The sequence below is a fragment of the Zalophus californianus genome, chromosome 15 (genome assembly GCF_009762305.2).
Source record: "Zalophus californianus isolate mZalCal1 chromosome 15, mZalCal1.pri.v2, whole genome shotgun sequence".
NCBI lineage: Eukaryota > Metazoa > Chordata > Mammalia > Carnivora > Otariidae > Zalophus > Zalophus californianus.
The window spans coordinates 50354063-50371662 of record NC_045609.1 but is presented as its reverse complement, the minus strand read 5'-3'; the positions used below and the strand labels follow the sequence as shown (position 1 = coordinate 50371662).

At 49.2% G+C, this 17600-nt stretch overlaps 1 protein-coding gene across 5 annotated transcripts in view; it reads right to left on the bottom strand.

The window, feature by feature from the left end:
• Positions 1-17600, bottom strand: part of RASGEF1A (RasGEF domain family member 1A) — a 143122-nt gene that overhangs the window by 35171 nt on the left and 90351 nt on the right. Inside the window, exon 1 of one of the 5 annotated variants that reach the window (XM_027589504.2) lies at positions 1700-1722. The exons of the other annotated variants lie outside the window; for them this stretch is intronic. The gene's annotated coding sequence lies outside the window, so the exon portion shown is untranslated. Of the gene's footprint in view, positions 1-1699; positions 1723-17600 lie in introns of those variants that run through there. 5 annotated transcript variants of the gene reach the window in all.

Below are 17600 nucleotides of genomic sequence, written 5' to 3'. Positions count from 1 at the left end.
GCTCTCCCCAGAGGTCCTGACCGACTTGTCACCTGCTCGGTGACAGATCTACAGTGTTTAACCTCCACTGCGGCACTTCCTCCCCCACTGAACTTTTCTCTTCACTGTTCTGCAGTCCACACATTCCCTCTACCTCCTCGGTAGTCTCCTCTAGGGAGAATTCAGGCTCCCTCCTGTCCCCCCGTGACTGTGACATTCGTGCATGGGGGCACTCGGCACCGATCTGTTGAATAAATGTGTGTGTGTGTGTGTGTGTGTGTGTGTGTGTGTGTGTGCGCGTGCAGTTACGTGCAGATACAGAGATAGATGGAGGTATCCAGCACGGGCCTCATATCCAGAATATATAAAGAACTCCTACAAATCAAAAGTGTCAAAAGACCCAATTTTGAAAAAATGGGCAAGAGTGTCGAAGAGGCATTTCACAAAAAAGGATCTCCAAAATGGTGATAAATGTAAGAAAAAGGAAATAACACTCAACTTCATTCGTCATCGGGGAAGGGAAATTAAAACCACAGTGTGACACTGCCGAACACCTACCAGAATGGCTAAAATGAAAAGGCAGAAAATGCCAAGTGCCGGTGAGGCTGTGACCCAGGGGAAACTCCGAGCGGCGGGCAGTGGCAGCGAGACTCAGTGAGCCACATGGGAAGCGGGTCCCCGTAGGCATGGGAAAGTGGAGCATGCCCCCACCCAGGAATTCCTCCTGGGGTGCAGCCCCTCCCAGACATGCTTACAGACTCACCCCAAAAGTCACACCCAGGAGCGTTTATAGCAGCAATATTCTCCACGGCTCCTAACTGGGAAGCAGCCAGCTGCCCTCCACCTGCCCTGCGGTGTACCCACCCAGGGGAGCCCCACGGCCATGAGACTGGACGAAGTCAACCACCCCCGAGGACCCATCTCACCGAACCGTGTGCAGCTAAAAAAGCCAGGCGCAAAAGAACATCTAATCAGGACCTCATGCACATCAAGCTCCGAGGTGGCTGCTGGGGCTGGTGCCCGTCACCCATGTGTTCATCCCATGAAAAAACACCAAGGCTTTACACTGATGACTTACGCACTTTTCTGGATGTACAGCACACTTCAAAACAGTTTATGTTTTAAAAGTTGAGAAAGAAAAAGATAATGATGCAGGTCAGGCAGAAGCCACCTGAGCTCAGGGACCTTCTGAGTCTGCTGTGGGCCACACCTGAGAGAAGCTGACTCGGGAGAAGGAGCATTTCAGGGACACTGGGGCCTTGGCCTCCCTCTCCTCGTCTGCCCAAGACCAAAGGCCCCTCTGGTGAAAACACCTGCTCCCTTCTTTTAAAAGGTGCAGTCTGCAAGGTGTTGGTTGGAAGATGGAAGGTGGCCTAAATTGGGTTGACTGACCTCACAGAACAGAGGAAGCAGGAACCCAAGTGCCCCCACAGGGGCTGCTGACAAGGACAGCAAGGACCTTGCAGAGGCTAAGACCGCAGAGGCCTGAGCTGCAGGCGGGAGGCCCGGCTGCCCAGAGGCATGGTTGAAAGTCTGTGTGGCACCTGTGGGACCGCGCAGGAAGGGGGCACTGAGGGCGAGGAGCAGATGACAGTGGGGCTCTGCTTCCTGCACTGACTCCCTGCCCCCTGGGCCCTTCGTCACCCAGAACAGCTGTGCAGGCAGAGCTCCATCTCCAACCCCTCAGCGTCACGGGCAAGCCTGGGACTCTCTCACTTACTGTTTCCGGGTAGAAAGCAGGATTCATGACACACAACTGTCAGGGTGGCTGGCAAAACACGAAGCAAAACAAACCAAGCACTTCTAGAAACTTCTAGTTCCAAGGGTTCACGCTGTCCAGAGGCTATGGCCTCCCCTGGGAGATGGCTTGGGCTGTCTACACTCAGCAACAGTCTACTCAGAAGCCCTTGCTAAGAGCATTTACTAGGAAGCCGTGTGACACAGCGCGGTCTGTGGGCCGGTCAGCTCTCTCAGAGCGGCTCTGTCCCCTGTGGAGCTCATACCCAAGCACGCCCATGAGCTCCACGGCAGCTGTGGCCGGACCCGGGGAGCGGCGAGGAGTGCCAGTTCTCCTCAGGTGCTGATGCTCTCCCCAGGGGACCCGGGCCAAGCAGGCACTATTTAATGTCCACTGGGGAAGCCCCCCAGGCCTCCACACCTCCCTACAACTGTCCCATGAACACTCCCTTCTGTTGAAGAACATTCTAAGCAAACAAATCACTAATGGTTTTAGGCATCACTGAAGGAAAGGGTGGGGCGGGCAGAGTTGGGGAGGACAGTTAACCTTCTGATGCCTCCCTCCTCATACCACAGAGATAACTTGGCTCTTCCTAAATAAATGACCCCACCACCACCCTGAGGCAGGAACCTCCCAGGCCTCTCCCTACAGCCTGCACTTGTCCTTGGACCAAGGCCCTCCCCTTCGTCCTGACGTGATAACAGATTCGGAGAGAGCTGCTCACCTGCCCCCAGGGTGAGTAACTAACCACACAGGTGTAACGCAGCATGTAACTAATCCTAACTAACTGCACAGACTGCCCCATTACCGGCCTAAGGGCACCCCTCCCCTGCCCCTCCCCTCCTCCTCCCTGAGCACAGGGATCCGTGGGTGGCAGGAGTACAGGGGGGTGGAGGTGGGCTACGTGGGGACCCAATGCCAGGGATGGGCATCACCCTCGGGGCTGGTGCTGGGGTCCCCGGAGGCTACCTCACCTCTGTACACCTCTATACCTCAACACCCACTTTGGGAAAACAGGATGTTCCCTGGAATGCTCTGGAGAGCCCTTGCCACCGAAAGGTCCCCAAAGGCTAGAGGTCCTGGGGCCCTTCCACCTGGCCTGGCCCTGGCTCACCCTCTGTCCACTCTGCAGGCATCCTGGGTTTGCACCAGGAGAGCCCAATTCCCCAGGGGCCCTGGGTACTGGGGAAGAGCCTGGGGGTACGTCTGGTGGAGGCTGGGAGGACACAGAGATTCCGGTTCTCTGGAGGGGTACCCTGCTCCCGTAAAGGGTGCCAGCAGGTGCCAGACTGTTAGAGAGACACTCGGGGGTGTGTGAGGAGAACATTCGTGCGCCCAGCCTGGCCTCTGCTTCTGAGGAGGGAGGAAACATAGGTAGGAGGAGGGTCCTTCCTCCAACCCGGTGAAGTCCCTCCGTGAGACCCAGGCCACCTGAGGAAGGAGCGAAGAAAAGACCCAGGCCTGGCCGTGAGCACCTGTGGGGGGTCAGATCCTAGCAGGGCCCCCGACCTGGGCGTGCTCCCCTGGGTCCTGTTGCCCCTTCGCACGGAGTCTCCCCCCGTCCTGGCTGGCAGAGGCGGGCAGAGCGTGGACCGTCGTGCGCTGTACAGGCTGGACTGCCAGGCAGAGATGCGGTGACCTGCCACAGGACACGGCCCTGGTGTCCACCAGTAGGCAAGCTGGCCCAGGAACCAGTGTGGGGTGGGCAAGTGACTACCACCAGGGCTGCTTGAGGCCACACTCTGGCCCTCTCCACCGCCCCACAAAAGGCCTCTGAGAGGCCACACTCAAGATTCCTGCTCATGAAGAAATAAATTACTTTCTCACAAGCGAGACTTCCCTTTGGGTGACAGCCCTGGGCCGGGCCAGCTTATGGAGTGAGGTTGTTTTCCGGCCTCTGTGTGACACCAGCAGCCAGCATTTATCTTCTGAGAACAGAGAAGGAGAGAGAACGCTCTACTGAGGAAAGGTGAGAAGAGAAGCACCCAGAAGGAAGTCCAGACATGCCTCCCTGACAAGTGCCAGTGACGGACGGACGGACGGACATTGCAGAGGAAGCGCTGGTTGCTCACCGCTGTCAGATTCCCGCCAGACCAGAGCGGCAAGGCCCGACCCGCCGCGGCACCCCGAGAGTTCCCATTCCTCTGACATGGATGCTGGCCCCACCGAAAGGCTGGCCGGGCACTGAGGGGCCTGGTTGTATGATCAGCAGTGGTTGTCTTCAGAGAACATTTCCTTTGCCAAGGGAACACAGCCTCTGGGTTTGGAAGCCATGCTGCCAGGAAGCTGACCCTGGAATGGTCACAGGGACATCAGGTCTGGGGTGAGACTTCTGGGTTCTGCAGGGTCCCAGGGCTGGAGGGACAGAAACCCTGAGGCTGGGCCCCCATAAGTGCATGACCTCGGGCTGGGCAGTCCTCCGGCCTTGGGGGACAGCAGGCCACAGCGTCCAGGAGAGTGGCTGGTGTCTGGGCGGTGGGGAAGTAGGAAGTCAGCTGCACGTGGGCTGTGATGTCATCAGCAGACAGCCCTGGAGCAGTTCACAGCTTCTGTAAGCCTCAGTCCCTCCTCCCCAACCCCAAATGAAAACGACACTCGTGACAGGCTTTCTCACAAGATGGTGCTGAGAGCCAAATCCTGTTTGGGTGGGCCCCACTTCTTATGCAGCCTTTCAGCAAAGAGGGTTGTAAGGGGGCCCCCAGGAGGGCAGTGGGAGCTGAGCAAGTACCCCGGCAGGACAGGGAGGCGACACAGTTGGCCTTGTCTGGCAGGGAGGCGAGCACCAAATCAGGGCCGACCTGGGGCGGGGGCGCAAGGGCAGAGGGAAGGACCGCTTGGTCTAGCATTTCCCCTGATGCCATCCTACAGGGATGGGGCAGAGGCCCAGAGATGGGCCTGGTTCCAGGGCAGGAGGGGGAGTGAGGACAGCCCAGACCACTGTCCTCTGTTTCTGTCACAGAGTGTCATTCCCCCCCACTTCATCTGACCTCATCGCACATGGCCGCGGGCCTGTCGGTCACCATGATGACAAGTCGGTCACTGTGATGACAAGCACCGAGCAGGGGGCCCTTGGCGGAGCTGCTGTCCGGGTTTGCATCCGCCCAGAAACCAGCGCAGCTTGGACCCAACCTCACACGACTCTTAGGTGAGAAGATGCGACTCTTAGGTGAGAAGATGGGGCCCAGGGCAGAGCTTGAACCTGCTTGAGGCTGCAGAGCAGGGTGGGGCACACATGGGGCCAGCCGGGCTCCGGAGACTCTCTCATGGCCTCTGGCCAGCGCCCCCTGATGGGCTACAAGGGGGCAGCGTTTCGGGATAGACGCTGGGCGGACACAGGGCTCTCTGCCCAGAGCTTCTCAGTGTCTTGTAGATCCTAGGGGGGTGGGAAATTCTAGTCTTTGCCCTGCCTTTGTGAGAATTAGAAAAAAGCCCCCCTCGCTCCAGGAGGGCCTGGTCACAAGCAGAAGGCAAGCTGGCTCTCAGCCCATTCACCCCTTAGCCTGTCGCCCTTCTGTGACAGCCGTGTACTGGAGGGAGCGCTGGATAGAGCATTTTTCAAATGTATTTGACCAGAGTTGCTTCCTCCCAAACGTTCCAGGAGACCCTGCAGCAGCTGAGGAAGACCCTTCTGCAGTCCCCCCATGCTGGCGGGCCACCCGGCCCCAGGGCCCACTGTGGGTCTGCAGCCCTGGCCCTGCCCGTGGCCCTGCCACACCCAAGTCCAGCATCCAGGCTCAGGGCTGCCCCACAGAGGCCCCTGCCTGGCAGGAAACTGTAAATATACATGTCTCCCCCGTCATCGGAGAATGAGACCCTCCACCTGCACAAATGCGCGCCTTTGGGAAATGCCTTAAAGGGCCACAGAGGATTCCTGATGTCTTTTCACACAAGGCTTCCAAGAATCCATCCATTTGCTTCTGTCTCCTGGAGGCCAAGGGGACGAGACCTCTCCTGAAGTTCCTCCCGGCGTGGTGTGCTGGCCCCTCCGCCGGCTCTGCAGGCCGGGGGTCCACCCCAGGCCCCCCATCCAGGACTCAGCGGCAAGGTGCAGCGGCCACAGGCGCAGGGGCGGGAGAAAAGGCCAGCAGGCTGGGCTAGGGGGGTTCCTCCAGACGAGGCTCTTCAAGCTGAACAAATCCTCCCAGAACCTGCAGAAAAGGCACCTGCCAGGCCCAGTCCCCAGAGATCCTGCCTCCATGGGTGTGTGGGGATTTGTTGCTCCTGGAGGCGGCATCAGGACCCAGATTGGAGAGCAGGGCCATGGGACTGAGGGAACGGTCAGAAGCCATTCAGGGAGAGGGGTGCAGGAGCGCAGAGTAGTGGGACCCCGTGAGACTCAGGGGGCGGGGGCTGGGGTGGAGGAGGCGTAGTAGGAGGGGCCAGGGCCACCCAGGCAGGGGCTGGGGCAGGTGACTTCCCCAGATGAAACAGGTCATGACAGAAACCAGGCACTCATAAGGGGCCCGATGAAGTCTCTGTGGGGGTGGTGAAGGCACGGGGTATCAAGGGGAAGATAGAGGGAGCCCCTTCCCCCCAAAAGCTCTCAACACCCACCGCCTCACCCGCACAGCCTTGAGAACAGGCCCACACCCAGGGAGACAATGACACGGCAAGAAGGTCCTTGTGCCTCCTGCAGAGCTACCACCTCCGAGCCCAAAAGAGGGGGAGGAACTCAGGCTTGTGCAAATGAAGAAGCAGAAAACCCATCAACAAGGAGCAAATGGCTTCATGGCAACAAAAAGCCCCGAGTAATCAATTTTCCCCTGTGAAATCTGCAAAATTAATGTTCAAGGTAATACAGAGTGTTAGCGTACGCGTCGGGGAAGGCCAGGGTAGGAGAAGGCCAGAAGTGGGTGACAGAGATGGGTCCCCACAAGGCACCTCACGGGAGAAAAGCCACTTCTTGATGGCAGGCCTGGTTTAGAGCACAACAATCCATGTGTGTGTTTGTGTGCACAAGTTCACATGTGACTTTTCATGAGCACGTGTGCGTGAGTGTAAGTGCACGTGTGTGCTCTATTGTGTGCAGACCCATCTGTGGGTGTGTGCATGCATGTGTATTTGTGTGCACGCGTGTGTGCATGTAAGTGCACTGTGTGCTCTGTTGTGTTGTGGGCACACCTGTCTGTGTGTGCATGCATGTGCATTTGTGTGCGTGTGTGCATGTAAGTACACGTGTGCTCTGTTGTGTGCACACCCATCTGTGGGTGTGTGGGTGTGTGTGCATGCATGTGCATTTGTGTGCTACACGTGTGTGCATGTAAGTGCATGTGTGTGCTCTGTTGTGTGCACACCCATCTGTGGGTGTGTGGGTGTGTGTGCATGCATGTGCCTGTGTGTGCATTTGTGTGCACGTGTGTGTGCATGTGCTCAGAAAACTGACCGGCACAGACACACTGAAAGGTTAATCAGGGTGCAGGCCCTGGATGGCCTCTCCTCACACCCTCCTTTGCCCTTCATTTATCCTTGTCAAGTACTTCCCAAATTTTCCCTAAAGAACGCGAATGGCTCTGTCATCAGCCCTAAAACAATGTATGTTCTTTTTCTAAAACCAAGACTTGAGGCTCGAGCTCGCTGACAGACTCCTGGCGAAGGGAGACTTGTTCCCACTGGCCGAGGTGTAACCAGCGCATGGAGGGTGCCCAGGGCAGACGGGAATAGGGAGTATGGGAGGTCAGAAAGGCTGGGAACCATCCTGGCTGGGTGTCAGGAAAGGCTGCATCAGGGAGCACAGCTGCACAGGGCTGACACGTGTGTCCTCGGGGGGCAGTCTCTCCTCTCTGTCATAAAGCACCTGGGAGAGGCTGACGCACTGCCTCAGCGATGGGTGCATGTGCTCAGCAGTCGTCGTCACCCCTCGCCACACACCCCACCAGCTTCTCCCTCCGGCTGGCCAACCAGAAGGCTCTACTCGATGGCAGGCAGTGACATGCTGTGGGAGCTGCTTGGGGGCAGGCAAGTGGGCCCCCGAGCCAGCCTAACAAGTGCCCCCGTCTCCACACAGGGGGCTTTGGACTGTCTTCGGGACGTGCTCACTGGATTCTTACCTCTAAGACTTGTGGTATTACCGAACCTCCAAACCATCCTTCCCCCTCTGCCCCCAGTGCCCACCCTGTCACTTCCTCCAGAAAGCCTTCCTGACTTGGGACATCCTCAAGGTCCTCGCCCATGGACTGCCAGCCCGCTCAAAGCATGCACCTTATAGTCCAGTCTTCCTCTCACCCCCTCTCAGCCAGCGGCTCTGTCGCTGTGAGGATCAGAGTTCATGTCTGGGCTCCAAGGAATCAAACGCCTTGGGCTACATTCGTGATGTCTGCCTCAGGTGAGGGTTAGGAGGGGAGCACCTCACTGGATCTGCATCCTTTCCCCTAGCTCCTCATGGGTGGGTTCTTCAACCACTGGCTGGGAATTTGCATTCCTAACAAGACTATTCACTTACTCATTTTTAGAAGTTAATGAATGTTCACAATGTGCCAAGTTCTCCAAGACACAGTCACTGCCCTCAGGGTTTACTCTCAGGATCACGGGAGCAGGGCATGGCAAACAAGTAAGCCAGTGAACAAAATAGAGCTGGTGATGAGAAAGGCAATAACATCGAGGCTGTGGGTCACAGGAGGCCTCCCTGGGAGATGGGCCTGGAGCAGAGATGGGCCTGCTGGGTTGGAGCCATCCGGTAAAGCCACCAGTGGGCATGCCAGGCAGAGGGCACAGCAAGTGCAAAAGCCCCAAAGCTGGAAAGAGCTGGGTGCTTTCAAGGCACAGAAAAACCAATGTGGGAGCCTGCAGTGAGAGATAGCTGGCCACTTATGGCTGTCCTGGAAATTCCCCAGAAGCTCAGCAGAATGGCTGAGTTTGGGGCTGGGGCTGGGGGGTGGGAGGGGAGGTGCACTACCTGGGAGGCTCTCATCTCTTCTGTTATGGAAAGCCTTTCAGGGTTCTGGCACCCCCACGTGAGGCCCTGAGCAGCACCAGTACAGCTGCGGTGCCAGCTTGAACCCATTTGGGGCTGACCTGGCAATGGCTACTTTTCAGCAGGATGTGGGTGGAAGCTTCACTGTTTTAGACCCAGGCTAGCCATCTGTGTGCGGCCTCAGGGCTGCTTGTCACTGGGCTGGCCAGACCCCACTCTGCCTCTCCTCCAGGGCTGAGGACAGACATGGCACCTGCCCTCCTCTGGGGCTCATGAGGATTCCCTGCAGTGGACGGCTGACTTTTCAGGTCAAGCCTTTGTTTCTTAAAAGGGGGAAAGGAGGCAGAAGCCATTAGGGTGGGTTGGGAACCCTCGCTTCTTGCCCACATCTCCAACTCCACAGCCACAGTGGCAGGAGGAGAGCTTGGGAATACATATTCCCTCTTCCTCTTGGAATCAAGGGAACCACTGTCTTCCCATGTCCGTGTCATCCCCCCCTCCCAGAACGATGTCCCAAGATTACCTAGGGTCCTTGCCTCTTTCCTCTGGACCCCAAGCCAGAGGCTGCGTGTCCCCTGGACCCTTCCTGCACCCAGAGGGGCTAGCCTCTTGGCTGTTGGCATTTTCTTCTTGGACTGAGTTCAAATGCTGGCAGTAACACCTCGGAAATGCAAGCATGGCTCTTGTGGACTTCGGTTATCTCAATATTTCAAAAATGTTTTTTCAAGAAGAATAAACAGGCCGGAATCCATAAAAAGTTCCTCCTGGCACAGATGAAGGGACGGGGGGCCAGCCCAGCAACAGACCCCGGGACAGGCGGTTGTGTGGCCCAGGGAGTAAACCGCGCCACCCCTCCCCCACCCAGCACTGAACTAAGGGCACAGGCACGTTGTGGGGCCCATCGGGACCTAGTACAGTCCCTGAGCCAGCAGGGGAGAAGGGGCCGAACGGGCAGAGGGTGCCAGGGCCTGATACAGGTACGTCTGAGCTCCACCTTCAGAAAAGGTTTGAACCACAGAAGAACATATGGTCTCCTATGCTTGAGCTTCTCTATTTACTTCACTGACTTCAAATATTTTGAAGTCATTTCATTTGAAGTCATTACATTTCTTGACAGTGTACTTATACTTTATTATAGGTTTGAGGAAGAGTTTGGGTCCCTCCTCTGATTTCCTTGTTGATTATCCTGCCCCCACACCTTCAGATATGGTCACAAGTAATCCTTCAAAGGTCCTGAAACCCTGAAAAGGCCCCAGGGTCACCGTAAGGGTCCTGTGCACCCTCCCCTCGCCCTCTCCCTTCCAGTGGGGAGAAGCTGCCTATGATGGACAGGGAGGGCCTGCCAGCCCCTCGGGCCTCTGAGCAAGGGAGGAGCACCGGAGGACTCCAAAGGAGCATCACAGGGGAGGCTTGTCGGACTGACAGGTGTGTGAGCAGGCACCAGGCCTCTGAGAGTTGTGCCCTCGCCCCTGGGGAGGGTCTGAAGCTGCCTGCCGTGAGCGTCTGTGCACAGCCAGAGTCTATCTTGAGCTGGTGGAAGGGGGCTAGTGGAAGGGGCTGGTGGAAGGGGGCTCGTTGCCAACTGGACATGAGGTGACCTCTGTGTGCACAAACCTGTGTGCTGTACACGTGTCTAGTCCTGAGCAGACACAAACATTCCTTGTAGGGCTCTTTCTCTTTCTCAGGATCACTGGTTCTCGAAGGATGCTGCTGTACCCTCTTCTCTTGCCCCAGACAGCTGTGGTCCCCGGGCCAGTGCCCCCAGTTCCTGGTCCTCACTCTCTGAGTGGCAGCCCAGGGCCAGGACTGGACGGGGCTATCCAGAGGATACCCAGTGAAGTCACAGAGCTGAGACCAGAGCACATGCTCTTTCCCCTCTGGGGACCCACCCCTGTCCTGAGGACCCTGTAGGAGGGAGAGTGGTGAGCATGGCCTGCAGAGAAGTGTTCTTCATTCCCCCAGCCAGCACCAACAGTTCAAAAGATTATATGAGAAAAAGTAAGTCCCCTCTCACCCCAGGCTCGAGCCCCCCGACAGAGACCCACTATTAACAGTGCCTTGTGTGGAACCTTCCAGAATCATTCTGTGTTCATGAAATTATTTACATAGGCATACATGGTTCTTTTTCTGAACTAAAGGGCTCCCACCACACACACTATTTTCAACTTGCTCTTTTTCCTGAGCAACTCCTCAGGTTCTATAATAGCTGTAGGACGTTCTGCTAGGTAGCTGGAGTGTCGCATGCATGACAGATCCCTTAGCAAAAGGCACTCAGGTGGGATGTGGTCACCACAAACATTCCTACACTTAACATCCTTGGCCAAGGGTCTTTTTATTCAAACATGATCATATCTGAAGGATAAACTCCTAAAATTGGATGGTTCAGATCAAAGATTACATGCATTATAAATTTAAAGAGACATCACAGAAGTGCTCTCCAAAAAGGATGGTCAGGTGTCAGTGAAATGGTAGAGGAAGCACCTCTGAAAATCCTCTCCCCATAAAATCTTTCTCCCCAAGAAAACTAGCAAAAATGATCAGAATCAACTTTTTGAGAACTTTAGAAATTAATTAGGGACTTGGAGCAAACCAGGAAGCATTTAGTCTCAAAAAAAAAAAAAAAAAAACAACTGAGTCTCACTAAGAATTGTAGGCTTTGTGCCATTTAACTTGCTGAAGTCCCATCCTCCACCCATTAGCTCCCCATGCCTTGAAAATCAAGACCCCATACTTGTCATGAAAATCAGCAGCCTGGAAGCCACTGCAGAGTGCAGAACAGGGCTGAAACTCTTTCAAGGCCTCATTCTCAGAAAATTCATTATTTGATGTGTGGTGCAAATAATGGTGGTTCCCTGGAAGATCCTATTTGTAAGGATGTCTGTATTTGACCTAACTCAGAGCTCATCCAGTAGGAAAAGCCTATTCCCCTGGGTTGATTGGCAGAAACAATTACAGGCATTTAACTTCACAGTTGCCTGAGGCAGTGAATAATAGTTGGAGCAAAGAGTAGACTAACCAAAAAGCTTAAAAGACAAAGCTCAGTAATGAGAGGTCCACAGGGGCTTTAAGAAGTTGCAATGTAGGGAGCCTGGGTGGCTCAGGTCATGATCCCAGGGTAGGGGTTGGAGCCCCGCATCGGGCTCCCTGCTCCGTGGGAAGCCTGCTTCTCCTTCTCCCACTCCCCCTGCTTGTGTTCCTGCTCTCGCTGTCTCTGTCTCTGTCAAATAAATAAATAAAATCTTTAAAAAAAAACAAAAGAAGTTGCAGTGTATTCCTGGGAATCCAGAAGGCCACATGCATGCTCAGGCGTGTGCACAGGAAGTGAAGGCTAAGGCAGAACTGTCCACTGCCTGGCTGAGAGTTGAAGGTGTGCCCCCCATATGCACACAGAGCCCCTGGGCAGACACCGTGAGACTTACTGGTTCCAGGCATTTAAGGAGATCTCTGTCCAATTACTAAATGACAACTAAGATAACCAAAAAGAAACTATAGTGGCCACTCCACAGAATGATTCAGAAAAGTCACTATACAAAGAAACCACAATGACTTCAACAAACAGCAATAACAACAAACCCTGAAGAGTGAGAATCGGACTTCCACAGTAGCCACATCAATTATTTAGAATATCCAGTTTTCAACACAAAATTACAAGACGTGCAAGAAAATATGGTCCACGAGCAAAAAAGCAACCACTAACAACCGTCCCTGGGGAAGTCCAGACATTTGACATTTTTTTAAAGTAATCTCTACCCGCAATGTGGGACTCAAATTCATGACCCCAAGATGAAGAGTCTCATGTTCTTCCATGAGACCTGAGCCAGCCAGGTGCTCCAGACATTTGACTTATTAAACAAAAAGTTTAAATCAGCCTTTTAAAATGTATTCAAAGAAATTAAGTAAGGCAACTTACAGAATGTAAGTTATATTTGCAAAGCATACATCTGACAAGGGGTTAATATCCAAAATATATAAGAAACTTATACTACTCAAGAGCTAGCTAGCTAGCTAGATAGACAGATAGATATAGGACACAAATAATCCCATTTAAAATGGGTAAAGGACCAGAATAGACATTTTCCCAAAGAAGATATTCGAATGGCCAAAAGGTATGTGAAAAGGTACTCAATATCACTAATCATTAGGAAAATGCAAATCAAATTCACAATGAGACATCACCTCCCACCTGTTAGAAGGGTTATCATCAAAAAGACAAGCAGTCACAAATGTTGGTGAAGAGGTGGAGAAAAGAGGACCCTTGTGCACTGTTGGTAGAAATGTAAATTGGTGCGGCCAGTATGGAGGTTCCTCAAGCAATTAAAAATAGAGCTACCATATGATCCAGCAATTGCACTTCTGGATATTCAAAGGAAAGAAAAACACTATGCCAAAGAGACATCTGTACCCATGTACATACTGCAGCATTATTTACAACAGCCAAGACATGGAAACAACTTAAATGTCCATCACTGAATGAATAAAGAAAATGGGAATAGAATACTATGCAGCCATAAAAAAGAAAGAAATCCGGACATTTGCAACAACATGGGTGGAATTTGAAGGGCATTATGCTAAGTGAAATAAGTCATACAAAGAAAGAAAAATGGCGTATGATCTTGCTTTTATGTGAAATTTAAAACAACCAAACTCCTAGAAACAGAGATTAGATCTAGGGTTGCCAGAGGCAGGAGGTGGGGGGGCAGGGGTAGGGGAATTAGGTGAAAGTGGTCAAAAGGTACACATTCCCAGTAAGATAAATAAGTTCTGAGGATGTACTGTACAACATGATGACTAGAGTTAACAATACCGTATAGCATATTTGAAAGCTGCTAAGAGAGTAAATCTTTAAAGTTATCGCAAGGAAAATAATTTCTAATTATGTGAAGTGATAGATGTTGACTAACTTATTGCATAATCACTTTGAAATATATATATATACCGAATCATTATGTTGTACACCTTAAAATTATACAATTTTATATGTCAATTATATCTCAATAAAACTGGGGGGAAAAAGACTTAAAAAATTACGGAAATCATGTCTCAATAATTAAAGTATGGAAGCTGTTTCACCAAATGGAGAATATCAATAAAGGGGTTCAAATATATATATATAGAGAGAGAGAAATTCTGGTATTGGAAACTATAATAACTAATAACTAAATAAAAAATTTAACTAGAGGGGCTCAATGGCAGATTTGAACAGATTAAAAAAAATAATCAGTGAACCTGAAGGTAGGTCAACTGCTATCAACCGGCCTGAGGAAGAGAAACTAAAAATAATGAAGAAAAATAAACAGAGCCTCAAATACCATCATACATGCCAACATATGTATAATGGGAATTTCAGAAAAAGAGGGAAGGTGGGGGAAGGAGCAGTAAGAATAACCAAAGTGTCAATGGCTGAAACTTCCCAAATTTGATTTAAAAAATTAATCTACACATCCAAAAGCCTCAACAAACTCCAAGTAGATTTCCCATCAGAAACCACGGATGGCAGAAAGCAGTGGGATAACATATACAAAAAACTGAAAGAAAAAAAGAGATGTCAGGGCTCCTGGGTGGCTCGGTTGGTTAAGCGTCTGACTTCGGCTAAAGCCACGATCTAAGGGTCCTGGGATTGAGCCCCACGTCAGGTTTCCCACTCAGCATCCAGGGCATTTGCTTCTCCCTCTCCCTCTGTCCCGACCCCTGCTCCTGCACACACTCTCTCTCTCTCAAATAAATAAAATCTTTTTTAAAAAAAGAAAGAAAAAAAGAAATGTCAACCAACAAATCTTTATGCAGAAAAACTATCCTTCAAAAATGAAGGAGAAATTGCCCAGATAAATAAAACAGAGAACTCATCATGAGAACAATTAACCTAGGATAACTACTACAGAGAGTCCTTCAGACTGAAACGAAAGGACACTAGCCAGAAACTCAAATCCACACGCAAAAATAAAGAGCACTATGTAGTAAAAGTAACTATGTAGGTAAATATAAAAGACAGTACAAATGTATTTGATGCTTATAACTTTTTTCTCCTATCTGAATTAAAAGACAACTGCATAAATCACTAATTATAAGTATGTACTGATGAGTACACAATGTATAAGGCTGTAAATTTTATGATGACAAGAGCACAAATGAGAAGAAAGGTAACAGAGCTGCAGAGGGGCGAAGTTTTTGTATGTTACCGACATTAAGTTAGTATTAATCTGAACGACATTGTTATAAATTAAGATGATAATGGCAATCTGCCAAGCAACAACTAAGGTAAAAACTCAAAAATATATAGTAAAAGAAATGACAAGGGAATTAAAATGGTACTACAAAATATCTGTTTAACACAAAAGAAGGCAACAAGGGGGGAACAGAAGAACAAAAATGACATGACATATGAAAAACAAATAGCAAACTCTATCATACCAGTAATTACATCAAATGCAAATGAATTAAACACTTCAATTAAAAGTCAGAGATTGGCAAAATGGATTTAAGAACATGATCCAATGCTGTGTTTTCTACAAGAGACACACTTTAGAGTCAAAGGCAAATAGGTTGAAATAGGAAAAGATATTCTGTGTAAATAATAACCAAAGGAAAGCTAGAATGGCTATATCAGACAAAATAGACATTAATATCAGACAACATAGAATTTATCAGACAAAATAGACTTAAGAAAAAAATTGTTACTAGATATGTGAAAAAAAGATGTTTGTATGATTCTTTTGTGGTTGTCAGGTTGAGAATAGTATTTCAATAAATGTGTTTGTGTAATACATGTTAGAAAAGTATTTAAATGCATATACAAAAAAATGTTTCTAAGAATGCCATCCTCTCAGAAAATTGAGAAAGGTGTAATTTAATTAGGTGTGTGTATTGACCAACTGGTATTGTATACAGAAAAACTGACTAAACACACATGTAAAAAAAAAAAACCACACATTTCTATGTACACGCCAGGCTTGTCAAAATGAGAACAGTTTTATTTCTGTGAACAGATGTGCTTAAACGTCTATAATGCATGTAGAGACATGTTAAAAGAGACAAATATAAAAGAGGTTTCTAGAGTGCCACTTACTCAGAAGGTTGAGAAAACTGTTATTTTGGTATATGGATATGATTCCAATCTCTAACCAATTACAGCATTGTTTAAAGACTCATGTGAAAAAAAAAAAAGACTCATGTTAAAAACCTATTTCTAAGGGGCACCTGGGTGGCTCAGTCAGTTTAGCATCCAACTCTTGATCTCAACTCAGGTCTTGATCTCAGGGTTCTAAGTGCAAGCCCTGTGTTGGGCTCCATGCTGGGCAGGGAGTCTACTTTAAAAAAAAAAAAAAAAAGCTATTTCTAAGATTGCTACTTACTCATTATGTTGAACTGTGTTATGTCAGTTATTGGATGTGAGAGTAATTCTGTAATAATGTACAGCTGTGTATGAAGACATATAAAAATAGGTGCTTCTGGGATGCCTGGGTAGCTCAGTCAGTTAAGCATCTGACTTCAGCTCAGGTCATGACCTCAGGGTCCTGGGATTGAGCCCCAAGTCGGGCTCCCCACTCAGGGGGGAGTCGGCTTATCCCTCTCTCTCTGCCCCTCCCTCTGTTCATGCTCTCTCTCTCTCTCCCTCCCTTTCTCAAATAAATAAATATAATCTTTTTTAAAAAAATAGATGTTTTTAAGACTGCTAAAAAATAATGAAACAAGGGGTAATCCAACAAGAGTTTAACAATTATAAACATATGAACCTAAAAACAGAGCCCCAAAATTTAAGAAGCAAAAACTAATAGAACTGAGGGGGGAGAAAGACAATTCAACAAAAATAGTATTAAACCTCAAAGCCCACTTTCAATAATGAATAAAACAACTAAACAGTAGATCAGTAAGGAAATAGACTTGAACAATACTGTACACCAACTAGACAGAAGAATATATATTCTACTCAAATACACATGGAACATTCTCTCAAGCAAACCTATGTTAGGCCATAAAACAAGTCTTAATAAATTTAAAAGAAATAAAATTGGGGAGCCTGGGTGCCTCAATCGGTTAGGTGTCCACCTTCACCTCAGGTCATGATCTCAGAATCTTGGGATCCAGCCCTGCGTCAGGCTCCCTGCTCAGTGGTGAGTCTTCTCCCTCTCCCTCTCCCTCTGTAATCTCTCATATTCTCACTCTCTTTCAAATAAATAAATAAAAGTCTTTTTTAAAAAAGAGAAATAAAATCATACAAAGTATGTTCTATAACCATAATGGAATAGTAGAAGTCAATAACAAAAAAAAAAAACCCTGAGAAATTCACAAATATGTGGAAATTACACAACATGTTCCTAATAACAACAGGGAAAAGAAGAAATCACAAGGAAAATTTTTAAATGCCTTGAGATAAATGTAAACGAAGACACAACATATCAAAACTTACAGAATGCAGCTAAAACAATGCTTAGATGAAAATTTACAGCCATAAATGTCTGTATTTTAAAAGAAGACCTCAATTTCTCTTCAATATTGTACCGGAAGTTCTAACGAGGGCAATTAGTTAAGGACATACATATAAAAGAAATACACACTGGAAGGAAAAAGTAAAATGATCTCTACTTGCAAGTGACATGATCTTGTAGATAGAAAATCCTAAGGACTACACACACACACACACACACACACACGCACACACATTATTAGAACTAATAAGTTCCACAAGGTTGTAGGATACAAAATCAATTTACAAAAATCAGTTATAATTCTATATACTGATAATAATTCCATTCATGACAGCATCAAAAAGAATAAAATACTTAGGAATAAATTTAACAAAAGAAGTGTAAGGCTTATACACTGAAAACTACAAAACATATTTGGAAAAAATTAATTTAGTCTTAAATAAATGGAAGGACATCCCACGTTCATGAACTGGAAGACAATATTGTTAAGATGACAATGCTCCCCAAATCGATCTTCAGAGTCAATGTGATCCGTGTCACAATTTTCGCT